Source organism: Macrobrachium rosenbergii, chromosome 26 (assembly GCF_040412425.1).
Source record: "Macrobrachium rosenbergii isolate ZJJX-2024 chromosome 26, ASM4041242v1, whole genome shotgun sequence".
Lineage (NCBI taxonomy): Eukaryota > Metazoa > Arthropoda > Malacostraca > Decapoda > Palaemonidae > Macrobrachium > Macrobrachium rosenbergii.
In genome coordinates, this window is record NC_089766.1 from 27,874,604 (window position 1) to 27,887,489 (window position 12,886).

The 12,886-nt window shown below is 37.1% G+C and overlaps 1 long non-coding RNA gene across 2 annotated transcripts; it reads right to left on the bottom strand.

Annotated features, from left to right (window-relative positions):
* Nucleotides 1-548: 548 nt before the first annotated feature.
* On the bottom strand, nucleotides 549-10,789 carry LOC136853117 (uncharacterized). 2 transcript variants are annotated; one of them, XR_010857358.1, is made up of 3 exons: nucleotides 9,965-10,789; nucleotides 1,109-1,293; nucleotides 549-655 (listed from the first exon to the last, which is right to left on the bottom strand). It is a non-coding gene; the product is annotated as an uncharacterized lncRNA (long non-coding RNA). The 2 variants fall into 2 exon arrangements; XR_010857359.1 differs by lacking the exon at nucleotides 9,965-10,789 and adding an exon at nucleotides 2,434-2,775.
* Nucleotides 10,790-12,886: the final 2,097 nt, after the last annotated feature.

Here is a 12,886-nt window from a genome sequence, read left to right on the forward strand (position 1 = left end):
GTAGCACAAACATATGGACAGCAAAGGCAGGCTGACATCTGCATTGTCTAGACAAGCAGGTTAGAGTCTGAGGAGAAAATACAAGAGAGCCAGAATCAGACTGAAAACCTCAAGACAGTAAGACAGTCCCCAAACAACTCTCACTCACTCGTGGCAGCACCAACAGAACTTTTGCAGTTGGAAGCACTTGATTAATCTGACACATGAAGGTTGCTTCATTTCTATAATTTGAGATGTCCCTTATGACATAGTACAAAATTCTATGAAAAGCTCACAGAAAGGAGAATATATTTCGGTCTAAATCAGAGCCTGAATTAACTGATGTTAAAATTCAGACTTCTCTCTGAACTTCACCTCAAGTGAACTTTAATGCTGACCTCAAGAATCCCTATGCAACTGAAGGTATCCAAACATGAAACTGAAAAGTATTCATTGACCATCCAATCAAAACAAGCCAATCTTTTCAATGTCAGTGTTTTAATGAATATAGACTGAGCCTTTAACTTTACTGCATGACTACCAACAGCAAATTATGAATAACAATTCTATTTCTGAAAAAGATACTCACCTGACAAGTGTCCTGTCATCAACTGTAGCTTGCATTACCTTCTCCACATCTCCCACCTTACATCCACAATGGCATAATGCTCGTTCCCTGTAGAGAGAATAAGAGACATCACCTGGGTTTCTTGAACAAAAGGCTGAAGTAATTATAACTCTTGATACTGAAAACAAAAAAGCTCCAATATCTCGACCCATAAGTTCAATGAAAAAATGACAGACAGCAATGGATCTTACAAATTTCCCTCCTGAACCTCTTTCCAGTGTTCTTAAAATTCAAACTCTCTGAAGAAGCACTTCTGCTGACGGCACATGAAGTGTATAAGGTAATGCTACACTAATTTCTCTTCTAATTGAGTGAATGTTGATCTTTTTGTAAGATGCAGTTTTAGTGGAATAAGAAGTTGAATTTCTGAAAACATCTCTTCAAACACCCATTGAAAAAAAAAACTTCTTAAAACAGCATAACAAATCAGGGGAAATGAAGAGCATGAATTCATCTATGCCATTTGTAGCTATAATTTGACTCAAGGAAATGCTTTCATACACCTATGTCGTGTGAACCAGCGACTGAAGGAAGGTAAAATGTCAGAGGCCCTTTGCAGGATGAAGAATCCCTTTGTTGTGGGGACATGTGATAGATAACTGCACTCCATTGCACAGGGTCTCCAAAGCAGAAGGTGGTGGCTCCACTGGCACCGTCCAAGGCTATCGTCAGTCTCTGGGAGTCACCTGAAAATTTTAAGTAATAGAATGAAATGCATTTCTGGACGGATATAAAGTGACGTCATTATTACCCTTAAGTTACCTTTAAGTCTTTAAAAGGAATATTTAGTAAATGTAATATAATATATATCTAGTAGATATATTCATTGTGACAATGAATGCAATGTCACAGCCTGCTTATCTTAACATGAAGCCTTGCGTTGTTCAGTGCAGAGAGAGAGAGAGAGAGAGAGAGAGAGAGAGAGAGAGAGAGAGAGAGAGATAACGTTAGCCGAAGGCCAGGAGGAGGAGGAGGAGGAGGAGAATGCCTCCCCCTCCTCGCCCAGTCACAGCAGAAGCGCCTGACGAGTTCACCTCTAGACTCCACAGTCCCACTTTCCTTACGAAATTTAATACCAAAATTATTGTTCTAATTATTACAAGAATAATGATCACTTGTTATTCATTTATGTTGCATAACATTAATACGTAAGATTTAGTGAAGAAAGTCTCCGGTTTTGTGAGAGAAAAGAAAAGAGAAACAAATGACTGGAGAGAGAGAGAGAGAGAGAGAGAGAGAGAGAGAGAGAGAGAGAGAGAGAGAGACAGACAGACAGACAGATCTCCAGGCGTATCGCAGCAACACTAAATGGAAGCCAAATATTCAGCGGCCACAAGAAGAAGAAGAAGAAGAAGAAGAAGAAGAAGAAGAAGAAGAAGAAGAAGAAGAAGAGGACGAAGAAGAAGCTGAATCGTAAATCATGTTTCCTTTGATGATGATTTTGCCCCAAAGCTTCCTTTATGAAAGCCTCTTATTTATTTATTTATTTATTTATTTATTATTTATTTATTTATTGAGTTAACAAAGATGGAAAGCTTTGTTGATTAGAAAATCGGCAACAACGAACAACTGGTTTAGATAAAGTCTTTTTTTTTTCTGTGTGAAAACAAAGGTAAACTTTTCAGGTATCTAGTGATAAGACGAGACAGGTATTCTCACCGAGAGAGAGAGAGAGAGAGAGAGAGAGAGAGAGAGAGAGAGAGAGAGAGAGAGAGAGAGAATTTACTTTCCTGAAAATAAGTAGTTAATGTTACATATATTTTTTGGCTTCAGCTGATATCGCTGACGTATATAAGTCAGTTACTTGAAATGTTCTCGTGGCTCACCTTCAAAGCCTTTATATATTAGGACGACGAGAAATCCTGAGTCAAAATTCACCTTTACATCACATCGCCACAAACAATACTGATCCTTCGTAGGGAAAACATCTCCCTATAAGGAGCGGATTTATTTCACTAGTTGGCAACACCGCTTTCAAATTTAACCGTATTTTAACATTGTTTTTATTCTATATTCTTAGACAGGACGCTAACAAACGTCATTTCATTCACTAAAGAACTGTCTTGTACTTTCAAAAGTGCCATCATTACTTCTGGTTAACTGAAATTTCGGATAAAACAAATAGATAAATATCGCCATGCGACATCATCCAGTACCCACACCCACGCAGTAACGTATCGCCGTGATCAGATGTACCACTCCTTCCTTCCTTCCTTCCTTTATGCATTGTGTCTCCTCTTCAACCTCCATTATCATTCATCTATAATAATAAATGTCAATGACATTTATAGACACGGTCATTGACCTCAGGATGAAAATGACTTTAAATGACCTCCAAGCGATAGTACAGTAGAGTGGTCCAGCTTCTTCTTCGTCTGTTGACAAATAGTTCAGCCATAGTGATGGAACATCGAGAGAGAGAGAGAGAGAGAGAGAGAGAGAGAGAGAGAGAGAGAGAGAGAGAGAGAGAGGGGTTTATCAATGTTATCAGTGATAAGTGATTTTAGAGCAACGGCTGACGAGTTCAAGTTTCAATGTCCCAATTATTTTTTTTTTTAAATCGTGGGTTTTTCTTTATAATAAATAGGGCTATTGTCTCCACTCTACACATGAATATAAATTTATATACATGTATATATATATATATATATATATATATATATATATATATATATATATATATATATATATATATATATATATATATATATTATATATATATATATATATATATATATATATATAATATATATATATATATATATATATATATATATATATATATATATATATTATATATATATATATATATATATATATATATATATATATATATATATATATATATATATATATAATATATATATATATATATATATATATATATATATATATATATATATATATATATATATATATATATATATAAAATTCACTTAATTTTCAGGGAGGTACTTAATCGATATTCTGAGCTAGTCTCCTCTCTCTCTCTCTCTCTCTCTCTCTCTCTGTGTTCAATATTCCATATGACCTTTGAAAACGCAGACCTATGTGGGAAATGCTTATGATTAATGGTACATACAAAGCTCTCTCTCTCTCTCCGAATGGCAGATAAGCATTGTAAGTTAAAATTTCTTTGAAACGAAGCTTGTTGATAGGACTATGTTTGGTCCGGCTGCTGTCAATTTGCACTGAGAGAGAGAGAGAGAGAGAGAGAGAGAGAGAGAGAGAGAGAGAGAGAGAGAGAGAGAGAGAGAGAGAAATGAACAATTACCTTCGAAAATAATAATAAGAAATGAAGACAATCTCGAAATAATCAGGAATAATTGAACGATAACTTCTTTGTAACTTAAGCAACGTCCTAAAAACACCGTCATTATAACAAATGACGAACCGTCATTTGTCAAGTAATTAATAACGGCAACTGTAACCGATGTTATTAATATCATTTTTCGGTTTTTTGAATATTTTATTTGTTTGATGGATATAAAGTGACGTCATTACCTTAAGTTGCTTTTAAGTCTTTAAAAGGAATATTTAGTAAATGTAATATAATATATATCTAGTAGATATATTCACTGTGACACTGAAAGCAATGTCACATCCTGCTTATCTTAACATGATGCCATGCGTTGTTCAGTGCACAGGGAGAGAGAGAGAGAGAGAGAGAGAGATAACGTTAGCCGAAGGCCAGAAGAAGGAGGCGGAGGAGGCGGAGGAGGAGGAGGAGGAGGAGAATGCCTCCTCCCCTCCCCTCCTCCTCTCGCCCAGTCACAGCAGAAGCGCCTGACGAGTTCACCTCTAGACTCCATAGTCCCACTTTCATGACGAAATTTAATACCAAAATTACTGTTCTAATTATTACAAGAATAACGATCATTTGTTATTCATTTATGTTACATAACATTATTACGCAAGATTTAGTAAAGAAAGTCCCCAGTGTTGTGAGAGAAAAGAAAAGAGAAACAAACGACTGGAGAGAGAGAGAGAGAGAGAGAGAGAGAGAGAGAGAGAGAGAGAGAGAGAGAGAGAGAGAGAGAGAGAGAGAGAGTTTATCAGTGTTATCAGTGATAAGTGATTTTAGAGCAACGCCTGACGAGTTCAAGTTTCAATGGTCCCAAATATTTTCTTTTTTGTTTTTGTTTTTGAAGATCGTCGGTTTTCCCTTATGATAAATAGGACTATTGGCTCCGTTCTAGACGTGAATATATATATATATATATATATATATATATATATATATATATATATATATATATATATATATATATAAACAAAATTCACTTAATTTTCAGGGAGGTCCTTGATCGATATTCTGAGAGCTAATCTCTCTCTCTCTCTCTGTTCAACATTCCATATGACCTTTGAAAACGCAGACCTATGTGGGAAATGCTTATGATTAACAATATATACAAAGCTCTCTCTTTCTCCTTCTCTCTCTCATACGAACGCAGAGGCCATTCGGTGAGGAGACGTTACTGATATGAACTCACTCTTATCAGCGCTGGCGGCTGAGTCTAGACCATTTCTTTCATAACTTCTCTATATTAATGTTGTATAAGTTAAATCAGCTATGTTGTATCTTTATTGATAACTAATAGACATTATTTGTGTAATTAGGACGGTAATCGATGTAATAAACCTGGCAACAGCCCGAGGACTCTCCCTATGGGTCTAGAGATGAAGGCGAAGGCTTCACATTCACCCTCGACCTCCTGGCTTCGGGAATAAAAACCGCCCTCTTGGGTTGAGGGAGGAACTCCTTATCATGGGACGCTCTCTCTCTCTCTCTCTCTCTTTGTGGTAGATAAGTGTTATGAGTTAAATTTCTTTGAAAAGAAGCAAGTTGACAGGTGTGTTTGGTTCGTCTGTTGTCTGTTCACACTGTTGCCTTTTATTTTTTATCTTTATTTTTGGTTCAGTTTGTCCGGCGTCTTTCTGCCTGTCTGTCTGTCTGTATGCGTACAAATGGCTTCAACTATGCACATTCCCGACGGTTTTTATAACTCAGCTATTGCTCTGAATGTCTAACCTCTTCTAAAAGAAAAGTCTTAATTGCTGCTCACTCAACAATGCAACCGAAAACAGCCTAGGCCTATCTGGCCTTCATGCGAGTGTAGATATTTGAAATAATTTCATATTTTTCTGTTCTGAGAACTATTCAAAAGACAACTTGTTTTAAAACAACGCCATCCTGATCTAGTCATCGCATTTCAAGAAGAGAGAGAGAGAGAGAGAGAGAGAGAGAGAGAGAGAGAGAGAGAGAGAGAGAGAAACACGCTAATTCATAGCATACTGTGGTAGCAGAGCCAAGTAAACATTCAAATTTCTGTCAAAGAAAAAACTTTGTTTTCACCATTCAGATATTTCATTACGTACTGACGAAGGCAATTCTTTTAATATGAGAGAGAGAGAGAGAGAGAGAGAGAGAGAGAGAGAGAGAGAGAGAGAGAGTCACCTAAAGCATGAAGCATTTTCAAAGTCACTGGATGAGAGGAAGCGTTCAAAGAAACCTCGTTATGAGGAACACTCAAACGGATTTGTGCTTCTTATTTTTTCGTCATAGAAACGCTTCATGTTCAGTAATGAATGAATAACATGTGTTATGTTATCTTGCGGCAGATGATAACAGTTTGACGAAGAACACGACGCTCTCGGCTGTGAAGACACGACTGAGGGTGATCGATCACCTCATGTCAATACAAGCGCAAGAAGAAGAAGTCTTTCTCTCGAAGAGAGTTGTTGTTCTACGGCAATTCTTTTTATTATTACTATTATATATATATATATATATATATATATATATATATATATATATATATATATATATATATATATATATATATATATATATATATATATATATATATATATATATATATATATATATATATATATATATATATATATATATATATATATATATATATATATATAATATTAAGGCACAAATACCGCATAATTTGCAATGGACTCTAAATGCAGGAGCCTGAACTCGAGAGACATGAAATGCACAGCAGAGTCGATACCACCTGCTTCTTGAACCTCTCTCGAAGGCTCAGTGGTCAACAGTCACTCACTGTGAATCGTTCTTTCTAAATCAAGCAGCAGTTTGGATTGGACATTAAACGGTATTTGCGGCTTAATATATAATATGTATGTGATGAGCGCTCATAAAGCAAAGTTGCAGAAGAAGAAGTTCCTGAGAGAGAGAGAGAGAGAGAGAGAGAGAGAGAGAGAGAGAGAGAGAGAGAGAGAGAATGCATGATGCCAGATCCCTTGACGACTAAGATCCCGAACTTGCACCCATAGAGTAAGAAGCAGAGACAGAGATTTCACAAAGCAAAGCTTCAGAAACGTTCAGGGTCTCAGAACTGACCTCTGCAGAGACACACGTGACCTCTCAGAGGAGCGAGAGCGGGAATGCAGTCCAGGCACAAGAGGAGACTGGAATCACTCATCAACCATCCAGCATGGGAAGAGAGAGAGAGAGAGAGAGAGAGAGAGAGAGAGAGAGAGAGGAACCCAGTTCCTGCATCCTGTCATCCCCACACCTATCAGGAAATGGGAAGAGAGTGCCAAGTTTAGGTATCAAGTTCCATTACCCTGCAAAGAAACCCGACGTTGTGGATATCTTTCAAAGTTTTGGGGAAAAACGACATAGTGGCACATAATTCCACTGAAAATAAAGTTCTGAGCATAGCCAAAGGCATAATTCACGGGGCTCACATCAAACAAACCAATTTCTATCATTTCCCTGAGACCCAAAGTGGCTCTGAAATCTTTAAAAGATGATGATAATCTGTATAACACCAAAGCCCACAGGGCAAGTAAGCGTTATCGTTATTCTTGATAAGGAAGGAATTCAGATAAGATGAATGATTTGTTAACCGATGCCAGTACACATGAACCTTTGTTATCTAACCCACGAGAGAGAGAGAGATTTCACAGCCAAGTGAAGGTCATCTTTGGCAAAAATCAGGATATGAATGGCAGGTGTCGTTCATACAACGCAACTCCTCCCTGTTTGTACTGACTATAAATCCAATTATCATTTGAGACCCACAATCAGAGCAGGTGGGGTGTCACCTGTGCTTCGTCTGAATTCCTCGTCTCAGTGCTACAGGCGTCAGTCGGCGCGATCCCCAAGGCACACAGCATCATTCACTCGCTCGATTTTGCTCATGAACAGCGAAGACGGAAGCTTAATTAAGGACGATGAAATGATGGTTGGTTTCGATGTCGCCTGCTTGTTCCCTCGTGCACCGGTTGATGGTGCTCTGGATTTTCCGAAATATGAAATAGAGAAATATGTTTTTGCTTGACCGCCTGAGGTCATTCTGCAGTTAATCAGACTTTGCGTAGCAGATGCTTGCTTTGCTTTTGATGGCAAATAATTGAGAGAGAAATTCGGATTGCAGATGGGAAATTGCCTTTCTCCTGCTCTTTGTAATATTTACCTGCAATTTTATAAGAGTAGGCTGGGTAATTCATTTTTACCCGGCAATAGACTTTGGTTCCGTTATGTCGACGACAAATATATTTAGCATATTAGGAAAATTCCCTTGGACACAGATCTCACATGAGCACTTTTGAAAGGACTGGTGCCCTCGATCCAATTTGCTGTTGAGAAGGAAGAAAAAAGGACAACAGCTTTCTGGGACGTGAAAGTCATCAGTAATAGCAATATTCTAAGTTGAACTTACATCGAAAAGGTAACAGCAACAATCATCTGATCATCAATGCGAGATCCTTCCATCATCAGCAAGTAAACCATTCACGGACAATATCTCTGTTTGAAGAGCTCTTCACCCAGTCAGCCCTGCACGCTTTGATAACGAGATAGATTGTATATATAGGGACTGGGTTTTCAGCGAAATTTTCCTTTACATGATAGAGACGAGTGTTTCTCTCTTGCCCCCAACCCTCCAGAAAATGAGGATTTTGATAGCAAAAAAAAAAAAAAAAAAAAAAAAATGGGGATTTTGATAGCAAAATACTGTGTTTGCCATACATGAAGGCCTTCCATCATATTACCCACCCACTTACATAACCCATTTTAACTGTTGCATTTTTCTGTCACAATACCGTTGGCAGAACCTTGATAAGAAACAGCCCTATATACGACAAGGAGTAGTGTACAAGATTCCCTGTGGCTGCAATACATTCAGTGTCGAAGGCGAGAATGTTATTCAGAAACAGTCATTCAATCGAGAGAAATCTAACAGGAACGAATGTATTCAGTATCGTGAAAACAATGACTTTAGAAGCAGCATCAGTTTATTCGAGACAGACCCACTCTTTCTACATGTCATGGAAGATCAGTACAAATCAGGTCATATATTGACAGAGGTGTTCTTCATTCGCTCAGTTACCTGTTTAGCCTCATGAGACTGTCAACCTTTTCTGCTGGACGAACTCTGTACTATATACAATTCATATTTTATGTTATCCTGTAACAGCTGTAAGTCCCATTTACCAATTTTACTTGTTCATATTTTATGCAAGTCTTGAAGTCAAATGTCAACATATGTCAACAGCTGATCAGTCAATCAAGTTCCCAGAAGACAGTTGCATTGCTGGTATGTAGCCTTCCCATAAGTAAGTTTTGAGGCAAGAGGAGAGGCCCCCTCCCACTCCCTCGGGAGTCTTCTTCGTCGCCTCTTTCGCAAAGCCCCACAATTGCTGAGTCGGAAGAAGCGCTCATATATAATTTTCGACAGACATATATATTCAACGTTCATGCTCCAAGGAGCACTGGAAGGCTCTGACCGTAAAGATTGTGACGCCTAATGTACCTGAAGGCTTCTTCATACGGGTTTTTCTAAGCCAGTCGAATTATGTTATGTGGGTCTTTTCATGATTCAAGAAATAAAAATAAAAATGAAAATGCAAATCCTCAGGCATTGATGAGCACAGGTGATATTTGTGGCGCCCGTGGGATCCGGGTCATTGAACCTGTTCAACAATGGTCATTGTGCTGTTCATTATATGTGGCAACACTTACTGTAGAGGCTGATATCATCATCATCATCATCATCCCTGATATTCATCATTAAATTGTTTATTGAGTCAAAAAGGGAGGAAAGCCTCGCTGATCAAAAGGTTGGCAACAACGAGCGACTGGTTTAGATGTGATCTTATTTTTGTTCCTAAAAGAAACAGAGAAACTTTGATGAAGACATCCCGTGATAAGACTCCCAGAGAGAGAGAGAGAGAGAGAGAGAGAGAGAGAGAGAGAGATCGAAAATTTGTTTTCCAGAAAATAATTAGTTATTTTTATAATTTAGTGAATTTTTGCGGCTACAATTGATGTAAGTCAGTCAATCAATCACTTGAAATGTTCTCGAGGCTTACCTTCAAAGTTTCATATATTTGAATTTCGTAAAGTAGGGAAAATAACAATATTAGGACGACGAGAAATCCTGAGACAAAACACACTTTCTCTTCACAATGGCGCAAACAATACTGATCCTTTGTAGGGTAAGCTGCAAGCATCCCCCTATAAGGAGCCGTTTTAATTCACTAGTTGGCAACGCAGCTTTCAAATTTAACAGTGTTTTCACATTGTTTTCATTCTATATCCTCAGACAAGAGATGACGTAAACACCATTCGGTTCCTTAATGAACTGTCTGTTACTTTCAAAAGAGCCATAATTACTGTAAATTACGTAAATCTTGTAAAAAAAAAAAAAAATATCGCCATGCGACATCGTCCAACAGAACGTAACGTATATGCCGAGGTCAGATGGACCACTCCCTCCTTCCTTCCTTCATGCTGTGTCTCCTCTTCCTCCTCCCCCCCCCTCCCCAACCTTCATTATTATTCGTCAATAATAAATGTCAGTGACATCTATTGACACTGTCATTGCCTCAGGGAGAAAATGACTTTAATCGGCCTCGAGGCGATAGCAGAATAGTCCAGCTTCTTCTTCGTCTGTTGACCAATAGTTCAGCCATAGTGATGGAACATCGAGAGAGAGAGAGAGAGAGAGAGAGAGAGAGAGAGAGAGAGGGTTTACCAATGTTATCAGAGATATGTGATTTTAGAGCAACGACTGACGAGGAGTTCAAGTTCCAATGTTCCCAAATATTTTTTTTTTTTTTTGAAGTTCGGCAGTTTTCCCTTATGATAAATAGGCCTATTGACTCCACTCTACACATGATATATATATATATATATATATATATATATATATATATATATATATATATATATATATATATATATATATATATTACAATATTCACACTTAACTTTCAGGGAGGTACTTGATCGATATTCTGAGAGATAATCTCTCTCTCTCTCTCTTCAATATTCCATATGACCTTTGAAAACGCAGACCTATGTAGGAAATGCTTATGATTAATAGTACATACAAAGCTCTCTCTTTCCTCCTCCTCTCTCTCTCTCCCTCTCTCTCTCTCTCATAAGAACGCAGAGGTCATTCGGTGAGGAGACGTTGCTGATACGAACTCATTCTTATCAGCGCTGGCGGTTATGAATCTAGACAATTTCTTTCGTAACTTCCCTACAGTATATTACTGTTTTACAAGTCAAATTAGCAATGGTGTATCTTCTCTATTAATAACTAACGGACATTATTTGTGTAATTACCACGATAATCGTTCTATTAAACCTGGCAACAGCCTGAGGACTCTCTCTCTCTCTCTCTCTCTCTCTCTCTATGGGTCTAGAGATGAAGAAGAAGGCTTCAGGGGGACTGAGGAGCTCCACATTCGTTCTCGACCTTCTGGCTTCGGGAATAAGGGCGGTTTCCCTCTTGCGGTTGAGGGAGGATATCGTTATCTCTCTCTCTCTCTCTCTCTCTCTCTGTAAGATAGGTGTCACAAGTTAAAGTATCTGAGAATTACACAAAGTTAGACGGAATCTTCGATGTGTTTATATAACTGTGAGCTAATAATAATAATAATAATAATAATAATAATAATAATAATAATAATAATAATAATAATAATAATAATAATAATAGGTCTTATTAAAAAGGATGGATGTATTATGCGAATTTATCTTATATAATAATAATAATAATAATAATAATAATAATAATAATAATAATAATAATAATAATAATAATAATAATAATAATAATGCTGAGAGAATGAAGCCAAAATATAGTTACATATGTTATTTATGAACAACTTGTGCTTTTAATTTTCCTTTTTTATCCACTTCTCTCTTATCAGTGACCTGTGTGCACTCAATTTTAGGTATGTTTGCATGCATATATATATATATATATATATATATATATATATATATATATATATATATATATATATATATATATATATATATATATATATATTAAACTATAAGTAAGTATAAGTCTAAAAAAATTAATGTGCTTCTGTTCTGAACTTTATTCAAAAGACAACTTGGTTTAAAACAACAATATCCTGATCTAGTCGTCATATTTCAGCAACAGACAGAGAGAGAGAGAGAGAGAGAGAGAGAGAGAGAGAGAGAGAGAGAGAGACGCTAATTCATAGCACAGTGTGGTAGCAGCGCCAAGTAAGCATTCAAATTTCTGTTAAAGAAAAAACTTTGTTTTTACCATTCAGATATTCCATTACGTACTGATGAAGGCAATTCTTTCAAGATGAGAGAGAGAGAGAGAGAGAGAGAGAGAGAGAGAGAGAGAGAGAGAGAGAGAGAGAGAGAGATCGAAAATTTGTTTTCCAGAAAATAATTAGTTATTTTTATAATTTAGTGAATTTTGCGGCTACAATTGATGTAAGTCAGTCAATCAATCACTTGAAATGTTCTCGAGGCTTACCTTCAAAGTTTCATATATTTGAATTTCGTAAAGTAGGGAAAATAACAATATTAGGACGACGAGAAATCCTGAGACAAAACACACTTTCTCTTCACAATGGCGCAAACAATACTGATCCTTTGTAGGGTAAGCTGCAAGCATCCCCCTATAAGGAGCCGTTTTAATTCACTAGTTGGCAACGCAGCTTTCAAATTTAACAGTGTTTTCACATTGTTTTCATTCTATATCATCAGACAAGAGATGACGTAAACACCATTCGGTTCCTTAATGAACTGTCTGGTACTTTTAAAAGAGCCATAATTACTGTAAATTACGTAAATCTTGAAAAAAAAAAATAAATATCGCCATGCGACATGTCCAACAGAACGTAACGTATATGCCGAGGTCAGATGGACCACTCCTTCCTTCCTTCCTTCCTTCCTTCATGCAATGTGTCTCCTCCTCCTCCTCCTCCTCCCCAACCTTCATTATTATTCGT